Here is a 25,756-nt window from a genome sequence, read left to right as displayed (position 1 = left end):
GCTGCCTAAGATGGCACATACAGCCTGTGCCTTATGCTGCAAGACAGAAAGTATAGAGAATGTACATGAGAGTGGAAGATGACTTCTGAAGTTCTGTCACTAGTCCAGCTAAGTGTTTTAGCTCTGAGCCCGGAAGATCCCTTCCCAGAGGACGCTGGTATGAAAGGGCCAAAGCTGAGTGTGTGGCTAACAGTTCTGCACATTCTATGTCATAAATTACCATAGGCCTGTGGGTATCGATGGGGTTATGTTAATAGCAGTTACCCAACTCCTTTGGATAAATGAACTTCTGCCCCAACGAGCCTACCTATGAGTTCCCCTGCAAAGGTTCCTTCAGATACTTCTGGGAGTCCTTAGACAACATCTTTTAAGCCCTTGCAAACCTTTCTCCACTGGGTACCACCACCTCCCACTTGGCATCCACCAGCTTCCTGGGGCTTCAACACCTCCCAAGACAGCTGATGCAGAGAGCTTTTGAGGTACCAAAGGTTGTACCGTTCTGTTACAAAGCAGGGGCTTCTTATGTGTAACACTCTTAGAGGAGGTGGAAAGCCGACCTAGTCCTGTGAGTCATACAAAGTTACGTATCTCCTTTAATATTTCCTTTACAGACCCCCTCTTCCCAATTACCCAATATAAGTCCAGTGGGTTCTGTCTGGGTCAGGAAACAAATCTGAATATTAAGACTTGACATTTCAGATTGATATCGATGTTGTTTCCATAACATCCTCTCCTCCTCCAACTACCAACATTTTCTTACTGAGTCCAGCTCTTACAACGTCTAGCATCTGCTTTCTCCAGGATGAGTTTTCCCCAAGAGGCTTTTCAGGGCTCAGGAAAATGTGCTTCTGGAAAGTTCATCCCACTGTTTTGCCAAAAAAATGTTTAGACACATCTGATTGCAGTCTACCTGCTACACAGGTGTATTGTTTCCACAGTGGCCTTTTCCCAAGCAAGACAGAATGTTGATACAGACAGGAAGGTGTCCCAGCTGCAAACAGCATGAAGTCTGACTAATAGACTTTTAGGGTGTCCCCACCCCAAAATGAGCTACACATCTTCATGTCTCACCTGCCTTTATCTAAATAATGGCATGAAGGCCGGGCGTGGTGGCTCATACCTGTAATCCTAGTACTTTGGGTGGCCAAGGTGGAGGATTGCTTGAGGCTAGGAGTTTGAGATTATAGTGAGCTATGATCACGCCACTCCACTCCAGCCTGTTGCACTCCAGGGCAATAGAGCGAGACCCTGCCTTTATCTAAATAATGGCATGAAGGCCAGGCGTGGTGGCTCATGCCTGTAATCCTAGTGCTTTAGGAGGCCAAGATGGGAGGATTGCTTGAGGCCAGGAGTTTGAGGTTGCAGTGAGCTATGATCACGCCACTCCACTCCAGCCTGTTGCACTCCAGGACAATAGAGCAAGACCCGGTCTCTAATAAATAAATAAATAATGACATGAAGCTATCTAGTTAAACGGACAGTTTAGGACCTCAAGACTTTTTACAAAGTTTTTTAGCATGACCTCTAGAAAGCCACTAAAAAATTTAGGAAATTGCATCAACTAATTTATACCATGTCAGACTATTCTCTAGGTCAAGAGTTCCTCTGGCATTTCAGTATTTCTCCAAGTATGTTTTAAAGAATACTAGTCCTATCAGATTTTCTGAAACATACACACACACACTGGAGATGTTGCATGCTATATCTGACTCTTAGAGCTCCACAGTACACATGGGCATTTGAAAGGTTCTTAAAAGTCATACTGTAAATAAACTTGTTTACTTTAACTCACTACTTCCCAAATTTTTTGAATAAAAGAACATTTTGAGGCATAATGCCTATGAATGTCTTATGGAACTGGGGTTCTATGGCATTTATTTTGGGAAAGGTTGACTTACTCTATTTCTTTTTCTTTCTTTCTTTTTTTTGAGATGGAGTCTTGATCTGTTGCCCAGGCTGGAGTATAGATCTTGGCTCACTGCAACCTTCACCTCTTGGGTTCAAGCAATTCTTCTGCCTCAGCCTCCAGAGTAGCTGGGGCTACAGGCACACACCACCACACCCGGCTAATTTTTGTATTTTTAGTACAGATGGGGCTTCACCATGTTGGTGAGGCTGGTCTTGAACTCCTGACCTCGTGATCCACCCACCTCGGCCTCCCAAAGTGCTGGGATCACAGGCATGAGCCACCACACCTGGCCGACCTACTCTATTTCTTACGTTAAACTAGCTGTGTTATCCAACCAAGCTTATCAGGTTGAGCTGTCAAGCATGAACTGTTGATAACATAATACACATGATGCCATGCCAGCAGTTTAACATGCTTCCAAATGGTTCCTTTTACCTTTGAAATTCATTAATAGAAACACTTTCCCTTTTATAAGATCATAATATAATTTCTTATTCATATAGATTAATTAAGAAAAAATAATGTTTTAGTTTAATATATGGCAGTTTTTTGAAATAGGTAACAGTTTGGTTTCTTAAAACAGAAACATATCTAAGGAAAAATAATATTATTTAAAAAGTTAAACTTAGTAGCATATAGAAAGTATTAAAGAGAAGAATTTTGTTAAAAAAAAAAAAAAAGCATTCCACAACCAGGCAGGAAATAACTACACAATAATAATATGGTTACCAGTAAGAACTAAAATGAAATCAGTATCTTAGACATGTAACCAAGGAGGAAAAAAATAAGAAAAAAAAAAAAAAACTATTGAATTGGAACTGCTAACAACCTTCACAAAGGTAAGCAATTCTGAGGAGTCAAATAATTGAACAGAACCCAAGTTCAGATTATATGCTTCATTAAAATTTGTGGTCAGTGAGCAGAACATTCTCAAGTGCCTCATGCCTGGACTAATTTTCTATCATGTCTGCACAGACACATGCAGCGTCATGGTGATGAAACAGCCAGCAGAGATAACAGCCAAATATGGCCAGCCTCACAATAATGTTGAAGAAGCGGTGCAGACTGTGGCCTGGAAACCCACAAGGTAGACCTGTGGGTGGTGACAAATTGGGCCTCTGGTAGTGCTGTTAGCATTTTGCAATTAACCACAATATCATACTTCACTCGTAGATGGGCAGTCTTTCTGACTTAAGGGTGGATAATCAGTAGCTTCTACAGCTACAGCAGATTAGACATGAGCCTACATAATTATTGGAAAATATATGTCTCTAAATGCCTGCCTCAGAAATAAACAAGTATCATCGTTTATATATGTATTGGATCTTATGTAAACTTTTTATTTACTTTTAGTAGATATTTTAGATCTGGATTCCCCAGGGAAGAGTGCAAAATTTTACTTATGTCATTCTCGGATCTGCTCATGATTTGAAAAAAAAAAAATACTGGTGCTATTTTGTTACTGTTATTAAAAACAAAAAACAAAAAACAGAGGTTATCGTAGAGCACATGTAACCCAGTGAAATGAGATTCTTGACTGAAAAACCTTTCAGAGTGTTGTAAAGATGGATGTGGGAAGCAGAGTAAAGGGAATCTCGGTATGTATAATTTGATGGCTTCTGGAAGAATGAAACCTCAAATACTATGCTCATATCAATTTTAAAAGTTGCTTTGGAGATCGAAATCTTCAAGACTATCATTACATATGAGAATTTAAGGAATAGGGTTTAGAAAAAGAAGAGATTAATCTACAGTTTAGAAATAGACTGTAACACAGAGGCTCTTCTAGAAGTGAAAAAATCACAGCATCGTAGGTGCAACCGTACTGGATTCCGACGATGTTTGACATTCAGCTCTTGCCACGTTCTATATGTAGAACAAGGCAAACCCGGGGCCTAGACATGAACATGGAGGTAGATGGAATTTGGCATTCTGATATTGATACTAATTTATTTGGACATTTATTTTAGGGGATGAAGGGATTCTATTACAGATAACCTATTATCACTCCATGAAGACTTGTCTGTTGAAAACAAGTCCTGGTGATTGTGTTTTCTTTCTGGATCACATTCTAGTGAAGTGGTTGTTTAGTAATCTGTACCAAACAAATGAAATAAAATAAACACATTTATTAAAATATGTTGTATTCTAAAAGCTAGCTCATTTCCAGCATGTGGTCTATGGCTGAAGCTCTGAGTTCTTAAAATCATTGAGTTGAGAAATTTTTTTCTGTGAAAGTGCTTTAACTCTATGAGGACACAGTAGGACTCTCCAAGGAAAGAAACTTGCTAGGGAACTCTCACACCTTTACATTGATACAATCTCCCTTTTAAAAATGGTTTTAATTGTGGTAAGATATACTTAACATAAAATTGACCATCTTAACCATGTTTAAGTGTATTGTGTCAAAGGAATTACATACATTCATATTATTGCGCAACCATCACCAACATCCACCTCCAGAACTTTTCATCTTGCAAAACTGTAACTCTTCACCCGTTAAACAACAACTCCACTTCTCCCTTCTCCCAGGCCCTGGCAGCCACCATTTCTGCTTTCTGTGTCTGTGAATTTGACTACTCTGGGTACTTCATATAAATGGAATCGTACAATATTTGTCCTTTTTTGCCTGGCTTATTTCACTTAGCATAATGTCTTCAAGGTTCATTCCTGTTGTAGCATGAGTCTACAATCTCCTGTTTCAGTGGATAAACAAAAAAGCAGCCTTAGTCACTTTATCTTTTTTATCCATATAATATTTTATATCAACTTACTTCAAAGGGACTTTATAAAGTTTGCCTGAGTTGTGATTTGAGTTCCCTTTAAGAGAAACCCATAATAACAAAGCAGTGGTAATGAAGGTGATGGCAGCGGTGGTGGTAGGTTGACTACATAATAAACAGGAGGAGGCATGAAGAGAAGAGGCAGTTTTGACTCTACAGTAAAGACCACCTGCTCTACTCCCAGAGATTCTGGATCCACAGATCTGGGTGAGGTTCAAGAATTAATATCAAAAAAAAAGACACAAAGAATGTGGAGAATTAAAATTCTTCTCTGTATTGCACTGTACTGGCTCTACTTGTGACTTCCGCTCACCATCAGCTGCTACACAGATAAATCAAATCCATCCTCTTTGTCACTTTCAAAATTTGAATTTGTCTCCTTTGCTTGAGGCAAAACACCTCAGTTTTGCTTAAGTAACAGACTTCATTTTATGTAGTTTTTAGTCCTTTAACATATAGTTTTCTTTCTTGTAGATATTCATTAAGTGTCAACATCTATTCAAAACGAGGCATCCAAAACTGTTCCTTGTTCAGCGTCATTATCCAAAGGTCTGCCTGTGGTAGGCAGAATTCTAAGATGGCATGTGGAATTAAGTTTGCTCATCAGTTGACAGTAAGAAAGGAAGATTATCCTGGTGAGCCTAACCTAATCACATGGGCCTCTTAAAACCAGAGAGTTTTCTCCTGCTGGTTGCAGAAGTCAAAGAGATTCAAATCGAGGGAGGGATCCACTGAAAGGACTCTTTTCCATTGCTGACCTGGAGGGAGCCACATGGCAAGGACCTGAGAGTGACCTCTCTGAGCTGGGAGTAGTTCCCTGCTGAGAGCCAGCAAGAAAACAAGACCTCAGTCCTACAACCACAAGTCCTACAACTGCCAACAACCAATGGTGCTTGGAAACAGATTTCTCCCTAGCTGAGGCTCCAAGAAAGGATACCAGTATCTTGATTTTAGCCTTATGAGACCCTCAATGGAGGACCCAGTTAAAACATGCCAGGCTCCTGAGTCACAGAAACTGTGTTGTTTTAAGTCACTAAATATGTGGTCATTTGTTGTACAAATATAGATAATGAATATACTGCCCCTTCTATCTTACATTTCAACGATACTTATCTATGTGCAGTTTCTGAACTTAGTTGCTCTCTTGGTCTTGCATAGATAGCTTTGTTCATGACATTTCCTTGCCTGGAGTATTCCCTCTTATCTGATCAGATGTCAGATAGACAAACTCTGCACTCTTAATGTTCAAGATGCATCTCAGGCATTACTGCACCAGAAAATGCCATTGCCTTCCCCGGGCAGAATTTCTGTGTTTATTAGTCTCTTCTGCCTATAGGAATTAGAGAGCCCTGAAAAACTATAGGCAGGAGAATTTTCAGTTAGCAACTTCACGATTTTATGGAAAAACTAAGATGATGAGGACTGAAATTGGGAATTAATGTATGAAAGTCCTCATAGATATTTTTATATTCCTTTAAATAATACAAGCAGTTTACCATGTAACGATAGGAACAATGACGTTCTATATATCACATTGGCAACAACTGGCGGTCTGCTTTTTGCATTTACCACTTTTTGCAAAATAGATACTTTAAAGGATTTCCTTCCTCTGAAGTTTCAGTGAGATGCTTGTGAATGCCTCCTGTTCTGTTCCAGAGGCATGTGACTGTGTCACTGGAGTTACTGGCATGAGGAACAGGAGCCAACCTCAGTATCTCAGAGTACCAAGAGGCTATAATAACCTTCCTGGTAGCTTCATACCCAACCTCAGACCCTCCTATACTCCATCCTCCACATCATTCAAGCTCTCCCTTTCCTCTGGCTCTGGTACTTGAAAGCAGGATGCAAACACCACGAATTTCATCTACTTGATCTTCAGAACTGCAGAAACTCTATCTCTGCACTCCCCTTTACTTCCTTTTTCTATCCTAATCCTTAATTCCATTTTCTAATTAAAGTATATTCAGCATGCATAAGGTCTACGTCCCCTAATCTTTGATAATTCCCAGATGCACAAGTACATCATGGCAAGACGCAAGCCCCTATCATAAGACAGAGCCCGTAAGGCTACAAAGAAGAATAATATGCAATTCTGTCTGTTTTCAAGAAGTTCATCTACAGATACAAGCAATCCAATTCAGCAGGTAAAGTGCTATCCAGAAATTTAGGCAACAAATTGAAGTTGATATAGATGGTATCAATGAGATTCAGTATTTATTAACAGGTATCCAATATGTAAAGCATGGAAATTGGAATTTAGGTACAGAAATATTCCAATATGGAAGCAGACATCAGGGAAGTCTGTTAGGAGGTGGCAAAGTAGAAAGCAGGGTACTTGGAAGGAGGTTCAGATACAGGATTTTAGCCTCTGGTAAGAAACTAACAAGAGCAAAGCCAAGTCTCAGTTCTTTGGGGATTGGAGTACTGATAAACAAAACACAAGGACTCCCCCATGGAAAAGCCAAATCTGTGACCCAATTACCAGAAGGAGGCCACAAACCAGGGGCTTCTTCTTGAATACAGTTTTTAAAACTGGAGCAAGCCAGAAACCCCGTGTCATTCTAGAAATCTACTTGAACAAGTATGCAAACATATGAGCGCAAAGATGTTCATTGCAGCGTTGTTGATGATAGCAAAAAACTTAGAAACAATTGAATGATCACCAGTGGAGTCCTGGTTACATAAATGATGGGATATCCAACCAGGTAAATACTTTGCATCCCTTAGAATCAATGAGGAAGCTAGCTCATATGAACTGATATGGAAAGATTTCCAAAATGTACTATTAACTGAAAAAAATTGAGAGACAGGATAATATCAACACTCTGATATCACCAACGCAAAAAGGAAAGGATACACAGTACCTGGATAAGATATACTTACGTAAACACATACATCCATGCACACACACACAAACCCCTGTGTATATGTATTATCAGTGTTCATTTCAGAAAACAAAAACCATTCTAAGTATTTCAAACGGAGAGAATTTAATGCAAGGATTGGTTAAAAATTGTTGCTTATCCAAAGGGGGAAGGGGAGGGAAGTCTACCCAAAGGTGAACAACGTTAGGAAACCAGTAACACCTAGTGGAGTAAAAGGGAACATTATTTAAGCAAGAATCCACAATTGCTGTGGTGCTGAAGCTGCTGGAGGAATGTCTAGGATCAATCCCAAATACTCCACATTCCAACCATGACATCTCCTTTATGTGTTTTCTTTTGGGCCCTCATTAGACTGAGGGAAGGTCTTAAATGGTAGTCTACTGGTTATATTATTAATCATTTTATAGAATTAATCAATTGTGTCAAGGGCAGGGATCTTATATTAATCCTTTTGACTTTTTGTTTGTTATTAGATACACTCCTCCTGTTTTGTAAATGTGGAATGACTTAAGGCTTTGCTCAACTCGTTAGGGCAGAGCTGGTGGGAAGAACGGAGAGGAAGCCTGATATATTACTAAAGACAACTAAAGCCAAGATATTTACAACAATAATCTACAAATGATTTTATTTTAGCCTCTCTGAAAAGAGCTTGTTTAAAACTGAGTGAGAAAAGTGTTAGGTTTTTTTCGATTAACTCTCCAAACAAAAATGTGTAGTATATTTTTAAAAGAGACAAGTGTATTACTTCTTTATGAGTCAGTTGAACCAATTTCATCATGAAGGTCTCTGTGTGTGATGTTTCTTGGGTACCTGTTGAAATCCTCCCAGCCTCACCTGTCTCTTATTCCAGCTCCTACTGCGGCAACCAGTTCTGTGTGGGCTCCAGTTTCCTGCAATCACAATCGGACAGTGCCTGGCATCTCTGCACGTGGCCGTCTCCGGTGCTCCAGCCTGGGCTTCTCCATGGATACTGAGGGCTGCAACAATCTGCAAAGGCAGGGCCAAACCCTTGATGAGATAAATGCTTTTTTCACTTTCTGCCCGGTTGGGCAGCCCTGAGTTTCACAAGGCAGTCCAGCGGTCCAGTGAGAGAGAGTGAGCAAAAAGGAGTGTATCTTTGTATTAGCTCTCCCCCGTCATTCCTCCTTCCTGAATCACACTCCTCAGTAAAGTACTTCAAGTTAAGTACAGTATTTGTTTCAGGCTCTCCTTTAAGGGGAACCCAGGCTATGACAGTCTCCAATATACAATACTATGGCTCTGATGATGGTCCAATTTGGTGATGACTGGGAGAAAAATGCACTGAAAATATGATCACCGTATGTTACATAGCGAAGACCTGAGCCTGATGATTTTGTTATAATTTTCATGGAACATAGTAAAAGGGAAAAAATCCACAGGCGGGAGGAACAACTGGAACCAGAGACTCAAATGCTATCAGGACTTTCTCTACATCTCTCATTTGCTTTGTTTCTCTCTCTATCTTTCTGTTTCCCTGTCTCTACAGTTTCATCTGCTTCTCTGGTTCACATGGTAAGAAAGTACCAAGGTTGGGCAGAGGGGACTCTTCCCCCTTTTCCCCCTATTTCCAAGTGTAGGCACTTCTATCAAGGCCCATCCTCTGCTTTCTCTGCAGCCCTACACCTCAACCTCTCCCCAGGGAAGGAGTGATCTGGCTGATTGGTGAGTTTGGAGAAAGAGATGGAATATATGTGACTGAGATGCATCCTTCCTTCTCTCTGTTTGGGAAATGAGTATTTGTTTTTGTTTTTTTGTTTAGTTTGTTTGTTTGAGACAGGGTTTCGCTCTTGTTGCCCAGGCTGGAGTGCAATGGTGTGATCTTTGCTCACTGCACCCTCCACCTCTCGGGTTCAAGCGATTCTCCTGCCTGAGCCTCCCGAGTAGCTGGGATTACAGGTGCCGACCACCACGCCTGGCTAATTTTTGTATTTTTAGTAGAGACGGGGTTTCACCATGTTAGCCAGGCTGGTCTCGAATTCCTGACCTCAGGTGATCCACCCGCCTCGGCCTCCCAAAGTGCTGGGATTACAGGTGTGAGTCACCGCGCCCGGCCCATGCAGTGAGTTTTAGAGTCAGGTCTCTACTGGGAGAGCCAGCACAAGTGCAGCTGTGCCTATGACTGGGTGAGTAATTCTCCTTAACTCAGGGGTGGAACATAAGTAGGTCCACATATCATATTCTCTGCTACCGTCTCCAGGCTTTTTGGCATTTTATTAAGGATGACATCTTGATCTCCAACGGTCTGAGTCCTGCATCTATCTCTCAGTTGATTCTGAGCTTGGATATATATTAATATGTGTTATTATAATATATATAAATGCAAAATGTATTAGTATACATCAATAAATATAGCAGGGGTTTTACATATCGATCCTCCTAAGACCTTCCAATCACCAACATCCTCCATCTTTATGTCTTACAATTTTTACACAAGAAGAGAGATGATTTATTTTCACTTCTACTTTTTCCTGGGTAGGGACTCTAGTTAGTGCAGAATCAACCCTGACTGGGAGGCAAGAAAATAGGATTGGCTAAGTTTGGATCAGGTGCCCACTGATGAACCAAACATCTATGATCAGAAGGGTAAGTCAATTTCTAACACAGCATCTCTGCCTGACCACAGCTGTGCTGCCACCATGAACACAAGCCATGTACAGCCTATTAAGCTGGCCAGTGATACCAAGGTTCTGGGCAGGACTCACTAGCAGGGACAGTGCACACAGGTGTATGTGGAATTCATGGACTTCCTGAGCTACTCCATAATCAAGAGCATGAAAGGCCAGGTGGGAGGGAGATGTACTCACCCTATTGGGGTCAGGGCTAAAGGCTTGCAGGCTACATGGAACCTGCTGCTTGGTCTTGGATAGGTCAACCGCTTGGCCCACATGGAATATCTGTTGCTCTTAAATGAAGTGTTTATATTGTATGCAGAGAAAATTGGAACGTGGGTGATCCAACTGCATCTGGGTAGATGACATGGGAGGAGAGACAGTTCTTAGAAGCAGACAAGCTTTGAGGCCCCAGATTTAGAGATGTCCACTTCTTCCCCCAGCAATTTATTCTGAAATTTCACCTCTGCCCTCAGTTTCCCTATCATATCTTCACATTGCCCTACTTTGCCTCAAAAAAGGAACTCAAAGGCCAGGCACAGTGGCCTTTGATCCCAGCACTTTGGGAGGCTGAGGTAGGCACATCACTTGAGGCTGGGAGTTCGAGACCAGCCTGGCCAACATGGTGACAGTCCCAACTCTACTAAAAATTAGCTGGGCGTGGTAACACGTGCCTGTAATCTCAGCTACTCAGGATGCTGAGGGAGGAGGATCACTTCCACTCGGGAGGTGGAGGTTGCAGTGAGCTGAAATTGCACCACTGCACTCCAGCCTGGGCAACAGAGTGAGTGACACTTGTCTCAAACAAACAAACAAACAAATGAACAAACAAACACACAGAAAAGGAACTCAAAGTCTTAACAGAGAAAATGGAGGCTTACATGAATTGCACAAATTTCCTCCACTCCCACACAGCCAATATTTGCCTTCACATGTCCCTTATCTTCTTCCCTCCTGTCTCTATGGAAAAGATATTCTTCCTCCTGGTGTGGCATCTATGAGGTATTATAGTTGCTATAGACTGAATATTTAAGTCCCCTCCAACACTGTACCCAAAATTCATGTGTTGAAACGTAATCCCTAATGTGAGGGTTTTTGAAGGTGGGGCCTTTGGGAGGTTATTAGGTCATGAGGGTGAAGCCCTCACGAAATGGTTTTGTGTCCTTATTAAAGAGATCTAGCAACTTCTCTCACCCCTTCCACCATGTGAGGACATAGTGGAAAGTGGCCATACATAAACCAGAGAGCAGGCTCTTTTTTTTTTTTTTAGATGAAGTCTTGCTCTGTCACCCAGGCTGGAGTGCAGTGGCGTGATCTCAGCTCACTGCAAGCTCTGCCTCCCAGGTTCACACCATTCTCCTGCCTCAGCCTCCCGAGTAGCTGGGACTATAGGCGCCTGCCACTACACCTGGCTAAGTTTTGTATTTTTAGTAGAGATGGGGTTTCATCATGTCGGCCCGGCTGGTCTCAAACTCCTGACCTTGTGATCCTCCCGCCTCGGCCTCCCAAAGTGCTGGGATTACAGGCGTGAGCCACCGCGCCCAGCCGTGACATAATCTTTCTGTGTCTTCCACCCCTCATGTGTCACACTCTGCATAGAATAGTGGCAACAACTCAGAAGCCTGGCTTGAGGATTCAGTGAAAGAGTGGACACAAAGCACCTGGCCCAGGGCCTGGTGTGGCATGGCAGCAGCAACTCTCACTATGCTATGATCCCCAACCAATTCTCCATCACTAAACCCAAAAGATACTTTTCACTTTTAATTTCCTTGACCTCTGTGTTGTGGCTGGCATTGTTGTCTTCTCTCCCTGGCATTCTCACTGCCCTTGGTTCCCATTTTATTACTTTCTCATGATTTTCCTTCTACTCCTTCAACCACAGGTTCTCAATATCCATCTTGGAGTTCTCTTTCTTCACCTGCCATTTAAACATCAAGGCTCTGTTCTCTACTCTCGTCTCTCCTCATTCTACATACTCACATAATCTCACTACATCCTTGATAACCCCTTAGGATGTGTTTAGATACATCTGTGTTTCTAGACTTCACCTCTCCCCTGAGTTCAGAGACAGTTAATGCATGGCCAGATGCACCCAGTGCTTAAATAGGTTCAGAGTGCTTTGATAAATCAAATAAAGGCAGGTATCTAATGGATTCATATTTCAGACATGTAATTATAAGATGTCACCACCTGTACATTCTATAGGCACCACAGACATTTAATGAGCAAAGCTGAACTTGCCATATTCCTCATCGCATAAACAAGTTTTCTATCCTTCCCTCTGCATCCGCCTACTCTGCCGCCATAACCAGAAACTTCTTTCTCCCCCTTTCTCCCATTAAAACACCATTTACCTTTCACAAGTCTTGTCAGTCAACTTCCTGAATTTCTTTTGGATTCATCTCTTTCTCTCTATTCTTGCACATTATCCCTACCTAAATATTCGCGTTTCTCTTAGTGTGCTCCCTCTTTTGCTCAAGCTCCTCTGTATATTAGAATGCCTTTTCTCCTTTGCCCATTCCTCTTTGAGGTTTAGTTTTGGGCTTGTTTACTCTGGGAAACCTCCTCTCCCTTCTCCAAAATAAAATTAAGAGACCCTTAATACTCTTTGTAGCCAATGCTTGTGATGCTCTGTGCCACAGCTTCTCGGCCCTCCTGGGAAGGGGCTCATGTGCTTTGCCCACTCCCCACTTCAAATCCTCTCTGAAGCTTCCCTCTGCTTTGCTGCCTCTGGGCTTTCTCTGATTCCATACAAAGCTGCTCAGCTTGGTTACAGAAGCAACATACAAGTGTGGAGGATGCTAATACACCCCAGAGGCAATGGCCAATTAGTAGGGGGCTGGAATCAGTGGAAACTCCAGTGAGATGATTCTGAGGTTCGTTCTACCCAGTTCTTCAGAGAGACTCCAGTGGGATTGTGCCCCTGATGCCCACAGTTGCTCATTGACATCCTTTATCAACTTTTTTTTAATCCCCTCTCTCACTCTCTACACTTTCACCTCTGCTTCTTGGAATGATCAACTAAGTAAACACTCATACATCATATTTTTCTTAGACTCCAATTTAGGTGTGCCCTAAACTAAGATATGCTCCAATAGCCTCTAGTTTATACCACGGGCATAGCATTTATTATATTGAATTATCATTGCTACTTTACTTTATTCATCTTTGAATATTTAATGCCCAGTGCTTTGATATAGGGCCTGGATTAAAACAGACATTATGTAAAATATGTAAAAGCAGGTAGAGAGAGAAAGAGAAAAAGACTTTTTTTTTTTCAGAAGGGGTCTCACTCTGTCACCCAGGCTGGAGTGGTGCAGTGGCACAATCAGAGCTCACTGTAGCCTCAGCCTCCAGGACTCAAGCAATCCTCCCACCTCAGCCTCCCAAGTAGCTGGAACTACAGACATGTGTCACCCCACCTAGCTGATTTATTTTGTATTTTTAGTAGAGACGGGATTTTGCCATGTTGCCCAGGATGGTCTCAACCTCCTGGGCTCAAGCGATCTTCCCGCCTTGGCCTCCCAAAGTGCTGGGATTACAGGCTTGAGCCACCACACCTGGCCGAGAAAGAGACTTTTGGCCACTATCACTTGTGCTTAGTGCTGGCTATTCCTACTGCTGTACTTTTCACTTTGTGAAAGTATAAAATGTAAATAATGCAATGCAAATAAGGAATATTATTGGAAAATCGTCTCAAACACAGGCATAGGGTGGGTTTTTGCCTGATCATTCATGATAAGGGGACTATGAGACTGAGCCGCATCCCGTTGTTACATCACTTTGTAAATTACATCACATCTTAATTGTATGCACAGTTACAGATTCAGTGTGAACATCTGATTGACAATTTAACACAACAATGGTTCATTGGGAGATGCCATTAGAACAAAATACCTGTGATGGAGACAATGATAAACATGGAGTCAACAGAGGGACCGCCATTGAACTTTCAACTTCCTCAAGAAGTTTGGAAGCAAGATGGTGTATCAGAGATGGGGACTTGGGGGATATTAAAAAAGTGATAACATCTTTTACTGGAATTTCACAGATGAGTTCTTTGCAACAACTTTAAACAGGAATATGTCTCATTAGTGAATAACAACAAAATCTAGCACATAATTATTTATGAAGTTATCATCCCAGTAGCACCTAAACACTTCAGAGATACTTGGTGTGTGGCCTAGATTCACCCAGAGATTTTTTAGACTCAGGGTACATTCATAAATGTAATAAAGGTAAATGTCTAATTGATTCATGGTGGAAAAAAGAGAGAGAGAGAAAGAAAACAGAAACAACGATTCTTTGCCAAGGCACTTGCAAACGTTCGATTGTTCCACACTCCCCAAACACCAACCTCAGGAGAAATACTTGTAATGGAGCATAAATAAGTGAGATAAAATGTCTTGGCCTCGGAAGGAGATTAGTGCCAGGAAATAAAAAAGTAACATAGCAGAAGTAAAAATTAGTCATAGTAAGACTCTTATATCTCCCTTTTGATTTCTTTCTTTCTTCTTCCATTTTAATGATTTTTATTCTGCTGTTTTTCCCCAGAAGTTCTTTTGTTTATATTCAGAAAATCCAGATAGCCAGGAATCCTTGGTGCAAATCATTTCCTTTTGAAGAGATTTGTGCAGTTACTGATATTCCTTTCCTAGTCTATTTCACTAAGGCTGAGACTATCTATAGAGATGGATTTTAACACAAAATGGATGTTTTAAAAACTTAAAACACAGCTATATTTGGATCTATGAACTATAAACAGCAGGAAACCTGCAAGATTCTAAAACCTGTTATTTCCCTCTTATTATCTCTATTTTACAAAGCTCCGTGTATTCCATCTTCAGAAGCTACCTCCATTCTTCCAGTTCAAGAAAATTTACCTTAACATATTGCTAAGGCTTTAGATTTTTCCCACTTTACCCCCAGATATCACCCCAGAAATGATGCATACCACTCAGTACAATTTGCATCATTACACAAAAGGGACTCTCCTTGGAAACCTTTTATGCACTTCTAAAACATAATAGCATTAAAAGAAATGAATGTGTTCTTTTTAAGATAATAACTGCTGTTAACTCCCCCACTAGAGCTTGCTGAAGCATTTGACAATTAACCCAGCTTACTACTGGCTTGAAATGATTTGACAATGGTTTAACTCTTTTGGGAAATGCTTTTTCCAATTTTTTTCCTTTTTAGTGCATTTTAACACATTTAAATGTCATCTCTATTCTTCCTCTACACTTATCCCCTAACACAGGAACACATTTTTGGTTATACGTGTTTGTGGTTATTAAAAACATATAGAATCATTGCGTTGCGGGGTGAATTATGTGTCCCAAAACTCATATGTTGAAGTGCTAACCTCTGAACCTGAGAATGCTACTGTATTTGGAGACAGAGCCTTGAAAAAACTGATCAAGTTAAAATGAGCCTCTTAGGGTGGGCCCGCATCCAACATCATTGGTGTCCTTATAAGAAGAGCATATTTGGACATACAGAGACACAGTAAGGATGCATGTGCACATGTGAGGGCACAGGAAGTAGGTGGCCATCTGCCAGCCACAGAGACCAATCCTGCTAGCAACTTAACCCCCAGAACTGTGAGAAAATCAATTTCTGTCATTTAAGCCACCCAGTCTACAGTATTCTATTATGGCAGCCCTGGCAGACAAATACACCTAGATTCTAGTTAGTGGGCTACTCCCACTAACTATTTCACTTAGGGTAGTCCTTTGCACAAGCATTTCCTTCTGTTCTGAGTTACCAGGATTTCCCTATAGTAATTCCACTGCCTGAAATGACATCACAATACATACAGAGATGTCCTTTGATTTTTATAGAAACCCAGTGCTTTCAAAATTGGCCGGGCATGGTGGCTCACACCTGTAATCCCAGCATTTTGGGAGGCCGAGGTGGGTGGATCACTTGAGGTCAGGAGTTGGAGACCAGCCTGGCCAACATGGTGAAAACTCCATCTCTACTTAAAAAAAAAAAAAGTTAGCCAGGCACAGTGGCATGCACCTGTAATCCCAGCTATTCAGGAGGCTGAGGCAAGAGAATCTCTTGAACCCAGGAGGCAGTGATTGCAGTGAGTTGAGATTGCACACTGCACTCCAGCCTGGATGACAGATCAAGACTTCATCTAAAAAAAAAAAAAAAAAAAAAAGAAGTCCAGTGCTTTTAAAATAAAATCAATAAGTTGATTACAAATGTCCCTAAATGATTGAATGTCCAGGCAGTGCCTCTGAACTCTGTTGCACTATCCACATACACTTAATTGCTAAACCCAGATTTTTCTGCCTCCATCACAAGATTCAATACTGGCTGTTCCCTTCCTATTCTCTTAGTCAATGTGGTCTTGACTGTCATCTTGCTGGGTTTTCTGCCTCTAACTTTTGGTAGTTCCTACTAAAAAGAGATAGTCTTATGAACACTGGAGAGGTAGAACATGCTGTGGCTGATCACCCACTTTTCACCATCCTATTTTTATTTGATGAGATTGAACTATACTGAACAATAAAGCATGCCTTTGAAAAAGACACCCAGAGGCAGTATAGATGCCCCATAGGAGGAACACAAACTCTTTGCCTTGTATACAGTGTGTGTTGCACCAGCTTCCTAACAAGGTTCCATGTTTCTGTCCTTGTACCACTACAATCCACTGAAATCCTAGTAGCCCAAGGATGATTTTAAATTCTAAATCATATCCTCACAGACCCCCCATGCCCCAGCTTTCCATCTCACTCAGGGTAAAACCTGAGTCCTCACGATGGCCTGTTAGGGTTTCATGCCTGGGCTCCCTGTGATGTTTCTGACACATACCACTGACTTGGGCTCTGCTGTCGTCAAACACTCCTGACTCCCACACTGTGGACTTTTCTCCTGTTATTCCCTCAGCTTGGAATTCTTTTCCACCAGCTGTCTGTCAGAACCTCGCTCAAATGACATTTTTCCTTTTTTCAGCCTCTCCCAATCCCACCAATAATAAGAATATTGATGACAATAACTGCAGTAATAGTAACAAAAACATGGTCTTTTCCACCATTGTTTAAAGTTTTTGCCAAGGGTCTCTCCACTCAGTTCTCTGGGAAGAGGCGCAATTTAAAGAGTGTAAGTGCCAAAGATGAGGACGTAGATGTTCTCTACTATCTCACAGGTACCACCCTGGGAACTCACATGCTAAACAGTAATGTCAAGGATACTGATCAATATTGTGGTGCTCATTTGCAAAGCTAGCTTTAATTAGATTTTTAAAAACTTATATTTGCAAGATTAATATAAAGTAGTGAGTGAATTAATACAATTGTATTGCTCGATGTCCATTTCTTTTTTTCCTGCATCTAGGTCAAAAATTTTATTCCTAGCTTTCTCGTTTCTTCCTAAAAAATGGTCATTTGTATTCCAGAATCAACCTCTCCTCACGAGCCAAGTCCTCAGGGGACATCTGAAATAATCCTAATGGAGGGTGCTGTCAGCTGCTGCTGCACCTGCTAAGTGTCTTGAGATCCGCAAAGGCTCACCTGAATGCTTGCACAGTCGCCTCTGAGGAACATGTGTCTTGCCTCATTTGCACTTCTTTGGACATTTAATTGCAGTATGCATCACACTCCACTGCAAGTATTTCTTTAGCTGTCTGCCTGACTTCATATCCTCTGAGCTCTTTAAGGACAGGGTCTTTAGTAATCATGCTGAAAAATCCAAACAGTTCACAAGTGGAAAGTTCCTCATGTCCCCAGTTCTTCACTTCTACTCCCAGAGAGGTCCCCTGTTAAATCTCTGAAATACCTTCCTGAATTTCCCTATGTATAAACAGCATGTATCTATACATAGCAGGTGTGATTACTTTCAGGACATCACATTCAGGAGTGGAAAATGTAACTTTTTAAAAATAACATTTTAATCCCTATTTTGAGCACCAGTTCTGTCAAGAAGCAGAACATGTTATGTTTGTCAATTCAGAGGAAACTCAGGCATTTCAGGAGTTCTCAGTCACTGGAGGAGCTTCCTCTCTGTTCTTCCGCCCTGGATTATTGTCATTGTTGCTGTTGTTCTAGATTCTAGGGGTGGGGCGTTTTGGAGGTAGGCAGCCATTGGTCAGATCGAAACACACTAGCATCTATTGTGGTGCCCACTGCCCACATCTGGCTCTGGGCTACTGCCGTCCATCCATCCTTGTGGCATCGGGTACAGACCAGGTGGCTGAAGCTGCATCTGCTAATGGGGTTGCCTAATGCCGACCCAGAGCTCCCAGCTGGCTGTGGATTCTTTTCATGAAACCGGAGTCTGCTTCCTGGACCCCAGCCAGTGAAGGTGCCCCAGGTCCATCGGCCTGGCACACCTTCTACTTGTCTCTCCCTATGCTCCTGTGTCACGACAGCAAAGAGAATGTCCTTGTTCTCTTGCTCCCCCCCTCTCTCTGCGGCCAGCCCAAGGTGGGTGGGGCTCTGGTCCTCTGAGTGATGTTACTCCCACCAGCTCTCCTCTGTCCCCTGCTCCCTTCTCTCCTGGAGTATTTTTATCTTGTCTAAAGCAGGAAAATTGGCTTTTGGATCAACAGTCATTCTTTCCAACACTATTTGTTTAACCCATTGTCTCTGCCAGTAGTTTCAAAAGTCTATTTTGAAATTAAAAAGCTGAGAATTAATTATTTTATTCTCTGTTCAGTTGTGGCCCTGCTTCCCTGAGGCCCAGAAGGCCCTCATTGCTTCCTGCAGTGGGTGTTGGGGTACAGAGGTAATGGCAATGATGGTGATGGTGGTGGGGAGGAGGACTCAGTAAAAGGATTCTCCCACCACATTTACAGATTTTTTTTTTTTTTTTGGCCTAAAAGTGTAATCCTTCTGTACCTACTATTCTATAGCTTGCTTTTTTCACTTAATAAAATATCTGGGATATCTTTACAAATCAGTACTTATATGTCTAGCTTATTCCTTTTCACATTTGCATAATATATCTTTGTCTTGATATACTATTTTTATCAATCAGTCCACTGTTGATGGAAATTTAAGTAGTTTCAGGTTTGGCTTTCCAAACAAAGCAACAATGTGCATCCTTATAAACACATATTGGCTTATTTATAATGGGATATCCATAGTACAGTTTGCTAGAAATGGAATTGCCACATCACACAGTATATCCACTTTACATTTTGGTTCACACTGGCACACCATTTCTAAAAATGTGTACCAGTTTACACACCCAGCAAAAGGATATAAGAACATCAATTTCCTACAGCATTTACCAACACTAGACATTTGTCAAGCTAGAAATTGTTCTTGGTTCTTTTAGGGTTCTTATGTTTTATTATTTTATTTTTGAGACAGGGTCTTGCTGTGTCACCCAGGCTGGAGTGCAGTGATGCAGTCTCAGTTCACTGCAGCCTCAAACTCCTGGGCTCAAAGCCATCTTTTTACCTCAACCTCCCAAGTAGCTGGGACTACAGGCGTGTGCCACCACGCCTGGCCTGGGGGGCTTTTTTCATGTAAATTGATCACTCATTTTCTCAGACCAGTTTTTTTCTACTAAACATTTGTGTTTCTTATTGATTTACAAAAGGTCTTTGTATGGGAAGGAAATTCTACCTTTGACTACTTTTCTTAATTCGCTTTATTTTTAACTTAATGAATGCCTTTTTCCTGTGGAAAAGTTTAAATATGGAGTAAAATATGTGAAATCTCTTCTTTTCTGCCTTTGCTAAGACACCCAGGAACAACTTACCTCATTTAAATAATAAATGAATATTAATGTATATTTTATTATCATGCTCTTTTGTTTTTCTATTTCACACCTCACTGAAATTTATTCAGGTGCAAAGTATAAAGTGGGGGATATAATGTTATATTTTTCCAAATATTTCAATACCTTTTATTGAATATTCTTTCTATGGAGTACTTTTAAAGCAAAAGAATTACATTTAGCTTTATGATATAATTTTAACAAATTGGGGATTATCCGGGACAGGGGCTTTTCTACCTCCTCTTTCCCCAGTCACTTCTTTCTTAAAGTAGGCCAGTGAGGTATATTTTTACCTTTAGGTGGATGTAGCGAAGAGAGGAGACCAAGGCAAACGACCCCAGTTGGCTCTTCTTCCTCCCAAAGGACAGGCGCTCCTGCGGAGGGATCCCGAAGAACGCCCCACAGAGAGGCTGAGCTTGTTAGAGGCACAGGATTTCCGCCAGTAGTGTTGGACTCCTTGCTGAAAGTAAGTCTAGGTGCTAGCGGTGACTCAGCCGGCTGTTATCTTGCAAGGTGACTTGACAACGACCCTGAGCAAATCGTAGCAACCATGCCCGCTCTGAAAATGCAGAAAATGAAGATTGGAGTCCTGCGCCTAATGCATATTCCTTCCTCTTTTGCTGACATTCTCTCTTTTTTATTTTTAATTAGTTCTTTGTTTTTGTTTTACAGACCCTAGGGTCTTGCTATGCTGTCCAGGCTGGAGTGCAGTGGCAATTCACAGATGTAATCATAATGCCCTACAGTCTTAAACTCCTGGGCTCAAGGGATCCTCCTGCCTCAGTTTGTGTGAAGGTCCTAAGGTGGGGCGCGCTTGGCACGGTAAAGGTCCAGCGTGAAGTGAACACTGGATGAGTGAAGGGAAGTAGAGGGTAAAAGGCCAGAGAAGTGAGTAGGCTGGGACCTCCGGGGCCTACTTGCAAATGAGTATGGAGCCATCATACTTCATTTTCACTGGCTTTTTTCTTCATAGTGGAAATGACTAAATACTAAAAGTTAATCCAAATAGCACCAAAATAACTCATTTAAGCAACTTATGCAGTCAATCAAATTGGCAGTTAATGTTTTCCAATACAGAATAGGTTATATGTTTGCAGCAAAATAATTCAATGCTATATGGTAATAAAACATATATCTACATTATATAACATATAACAGCTATATTGTAAACTTAGTAAGTTAACGTCACATTAATATGTTTGTTATATTATAAACATAATTCAAATGAATTTATATAAATAGGATTCAATACAATATAATTCCAATTAATAATTCTGTCATATTATAAATTCAGTAAGTTAAACCTACTTAGATGAAAACTGCTTTTCAAATTCTAAACATGCTATTGGGATAGAGGACAGAAATGGACAAAATAGAAATATGCATGTTATATATGGCTTTTTCCTAACTTCTTTCTCACAGAACAAACAAACAAACAAGCAAATTAAAACAGAAACAAGGAAACAAGAAACAATGCCTACTGATATTTTGTCACTTCCCCGGGAATTTTTATTTGCCTATTATTCGAAGAGGCACTATTGTCTCAGACCAGCTCTCAGAACCAGCACTCAGAGTTGGGCTTCTACAAATGCCACTGGATCTTTGATTTTAACTCACTGGGTAGCTTAAATGCACGACTTCACTTCCAGTCCTGGGTTTCCTTTTCAGAAAAATAGAATAACAATATTGAATGAACTCTCTGGGATAAAGTGCTTAAACGTTGATAATATAAGGATTTTTTGGTGACAGATCAGAGAAAAATAAGAAAAATGATACTTTATGTCAAATTGCAAATCTTTCTGATAATCAATGCTAATGTAGTTTATTCAGTAAATATTTATCATGTGATAAGTTAGGTAGGAACGCTTGCAAAAAGCCTGCGACGCTATGTTTGGACAGGTAGGGAAATAAAAAAGTCTCAGAGAAGCTTATCAGGGACAGTTTCAGTAGGAAGAAATGTCCAATGGCTTTAAATATCACAAAGAAATTAGGTGTGTCCAGTGCAGTTGCATTTAGGAGTCCATTAGCAACTTTACTGACAGTGGTTTCTATTGTGTGTGGTGTTTTAGAACATATCAAGCAGTCTCAGATGCATTTTATCCTTATATTAAGTTATGTCTGCTGAATTACGAGACTTGTTTCTGTGTCCCCTATTGGACCCTAACTAACACACAGGGCCTATCAGCTAGATCATGGCTGAAATTTACATTTGTTGGGTAGATGGAGTTAGGTGGTGCTTACTGTCCCTGCCCACCCCTACCTACATCACTGATACGTGTGACAGCGAGGAGCCTCCTGGAGGAGAAAAATTTTACTTCCTCCCGGTTTGTAGACACAGATAAGCACATATGGAGAACTGACGTGTGGGTGCATTTTAAGGGTAGGAGTTGTGATGAGACGTGATAAATTACTAGAAAAATATGGACCCTCTGACAGACAGACCTCCATAAAAGGAGTCAAATATAATGATAAAGAGTTAAAAAATAGCCTGTGGCCACAATGTGGCGACCCCAATACGAACCAGTTGCAACCAAGACAGATAGTTTGTGCACTGAGGGGGAAAAAGCTCTGCATGAACTGAAAGAACCTTAATGAGCTCTGGAACACCTCTCCAGCCAGATAATCTTACTGTGGGATTCCTCTAACAGACTATGACTCAGGTGGAACAGAGCCACTCACTTGTGTATGCCAATTTGTCATGATGCCCTGAGCTTCAAGAAGATCTGCACCTTGGAAGAGCAAGGGTATTGCCATCAGCATGGCCTCAGCCCAGTAGGCATGTGTGACCACCCTGGACACAAAACCTGGCAACAAGCAAAGGCCACAACAATTTGTACTCATTGTGACTTCACAGGACTCCATTCTAGGGACCCCCAAAACTTTGAGAGAGCCGGGTAATACTTTGGCTGAAGTTTCTGACAGGTTGGATGAGGCCTCAGTGTAATTAACGTTACAAAGAGAAAACAATGTAATTGACTCTTGCTCAAACTTATAAGGAGGGAAAGATTTTCTGAGATTTGCAGCAACAGAATTCTCAAGTTTTGTTTCATGTTTCTATGATGTCATATTTAAAATTTTCATTTAGGTGTAAAATTCAGCGTATAAATTGTACATGATCATTTCGAATCACTTTTTCATATTAGTTATTATAGATCTTTCCTTATTTTGGATTTTTAAGTTTGATTTCTCCCTTTTGGCCCAGTTATGCTTGGGATGAAACAGTTTTGGTAACACAAAAAACCAGCTCTTGATCCAGTTTGACAATAAAACTGCTAAGTTTCCAATATCTATCTGTCTTTTTTTTTATATAAAGTCTAGTTTTTTCCATCTCTCCTTTATTTTTTGATGTTTTTCCAAATTATTTTGATATAGAGAAGGAAGGAAATTAATGTTTATTGAGCTCTCTGTTGAGTATAAAGCATTAATATAAATTAAGATTTGTTTATCTTTTAGTATTATATTCAAACTTTAAATTTTGTTCAGAGATAATTTTCATAGTGTTAACTTTTTTCTCCTACATTTCATGACAATAATATTTAAGGTACTTCTATGTCTTTGCTGTTATAGTCATATAAATCACGTAAACTTATTGTCTCCCTCTACGGTTCCAATCTTTTGTAGTTCTTTTTGTAGATGTAGAGTGTGTTGAAATATTCTTTTAGGTTCTGTATTTGCAAAAGACCCTTCTGCCTTAAACACAAGCAGACAACAACCGAAACAAAACAAGTACTATCCAAAAAACCAGTGAAATGGCATTATGATGAGTTTGTAGTGAGAATCAAGCATTTTTAAAAGTTCTATGATAATTTTATCCTCAGGACTTGCTTATGTTCCCTCTTGAATGAATTTTAAAATCTTATAGTTGGCTGAGCACGGTGGCTTACGCCTGTAATCCCAGCACTTTGGGAGGCCGAGGCGGGTGGACCGTGAGATCAAGAGATGGAGACCCTCCTGGCCAACATGGTGAAACTCCATCTCTACTAAAAATACACAAATTAGTTGGGCGTGGTGGCGCATGCCTGTTGTCCCAGCTACTGGGGAGGCTGAGGCAGGAGAATTGCTTGAATCCAGGACACAGAGGTTGCAGTGAGCCGAAATTGCCCTCTGCACTCCAGCCTGGCAACAGAGTGAGATCAGTCTCAAAAAAAAAAAAAAACCCAAACAAACTTATAGTCATTGAGTCTCTGAAGGATAGCTCTCTCTCTCTCCTCTTCATCTGTTTCCATTAAGTATCCCATGTCTTTATAGTTCAAGAATTTGGCAAGTAGCTATTTAGAATAGCTACTTCAGAGTGGTCCTCTAGATATTCAAGAAAGAAGACGAATGATTTTCAATGATTTCTTAACTGAAGACGAATGGTTTTCAATGATTTCTATCAGTGTGCTTTCTACTGTATTTTTCTTCTCTTTCTCTCTGGCAACACAATTCACAGATAGAATTAGAGAGATCTGTTATTTTAGGTCTATAGGGGTATTTTTAGAAGAAAAATACTTTAAATTTTAAACCACTTCTCTTGGATTTAATTTTCTGTTGTGTTGAACTTTTAAAGACACATGCAACTCTCTCAGTGGGCTTAAGATAGAAGAGGCACCTCATATTGTTTATTTCTTCTTTAAAAGCTAATTCAGTAGAACTCAAAATGGCCAGGTGACAGTCTCAACTTTTACGTCAATAGAAGAAGCATTGTTACAGACTTCAGAGGAAGTATCACTGCCTTGAGAGCTATGGCCTTAAACCAGCGGAGACTCAAGTTGCAGGATGAGAAGCAAATATTTGTGAGTTCTTACATGTAGTAGTGAGAGAAGTGACTTCTGCTTCCATACCTCAATGTTATATATGGCTTTTTCCTAACTTCTTTCTCACAGAACAAACAAACAAACAAACAAGCAAATTAAAATAGGAGGTAGTATTCTGGCTGTAGGAGAAACACCACCATATATTGGTCACTTTGGTCACTAGTTCAAAGAATGTATTTCTTATTCAACCACAAAATATTGTTCAACCATAAAAAAAAAAACAAGTAAATCCTGCCATCTGTGACAACATAGATGAACTAGGAAGAAAATATGATCAGTGAATAGGCCAGACACAGAAAGACAAATGCTGTATGATATTACTTATATGTGGAATCTAAAAAAGTCAAACTTATAGAAGTAGAGAGTAGAGAGAGGTTGTTGCCAGGGGCTGAGGAGGTGGGAGAAATGGGGAGATGGTCAAAGGACATAAATGCTCAGTTATAAGATGAATAATTTCTGAAGAGCTAATGTATAGTATGGTGACTATAGTTAATAACACTAAGCCTGGCGTGGTAACACATGCCTGTAATTCCTGCTACTCAGGAAACAGAGGCAGGAGAATCACTTGAGCTCAGGAGTTTCAGACCAGGTTGGGCAACATAGTGAGTCGGTCTCAAAAAACAATAATAATGCTAACATCATATTGTTTACTCGAAATTTACTAAAAGAGGAGATCCTAAGCGTCATCACCCCCATCCCCACTACACACACAAAATGGTAACTGTTGGCTGGGCGCAGTGGCTCACTCCTATAATCCCAGCACTTTGCCAGGCTGAGACGGGTGGATCACTCACGGTTAGGAGCTCAAGACCAGCCTGGCCAATATGGTGAAACCCTGTCTCTACTAAAAATATGAAAATTAGCCAGGGGTGGTGGCACACATCTGTAGTCCCAGCTACTTGGGAGGCTGAGGCAGGAGGATTGCTTGAGCCCAGGAGGTGGAGGTTGTAGTGAGCAGAGATGGCACCACTGCACACCAGCCTGGGTGACAGGAGAGAAATCCTGTCTCACAAAA

General features: G+C 40.8%; 1 protein-coding gene and 1 pseudogene across 1 annotated transcript in view; one reads left to right on the top strand and one right to left on the bottom strand.

The window, feature by feature from the left end:
- The window catches only part of LOC105491729 (von Willebrand factor A domain containing 8), a 436,474-nt gene extending 413,748 nt beyond the window's left edge, over positions 1-22,726 (bottom strand). Inside the window, exons 1-3 of the mRNA XM_071081437.1 lie at positions 22,625-22,726; positions 20,239-20,504; positions 8,412-8,564 (exon numbers count right to left, since the gene is read on the bottom strand). The gene's annotated coding sequence lies outside the window, so the exon portion shown is untranslated. The remainder of the gene's footprint in view (positions 1-8,411; positions 8,565-20,238; positions 20,505-22,624) is intronic.
- Positions 10,235-10,558, top strand: LOC112428455 (small ribosomal subunit protein eS28-like; annotated as a pseudogene).
- Positions 22,727-25,756: the final 3,030 nt, after the last annotated feature.

The sequence above is a fragment of the Macaca nemestrina genome, chromosome 16, assembly GCF_043159975.1.
Source record: "Macaca nemestrina isolate mMacNem1 chromosome 16, mMacNem.hap1, whole genome shotgun sequence".
Lineage (NCBI taxonomy): Eukaryota > Metazoa > Chordata > Mammalia > Primates > Cercopithecidae > Macaca > Macaca nemestrina.
The sequence above is the reverse complement of the archived record's forward strand: the minus strand, read 5'-3'. Positions and strand labels throughout refer to the sequence as shown.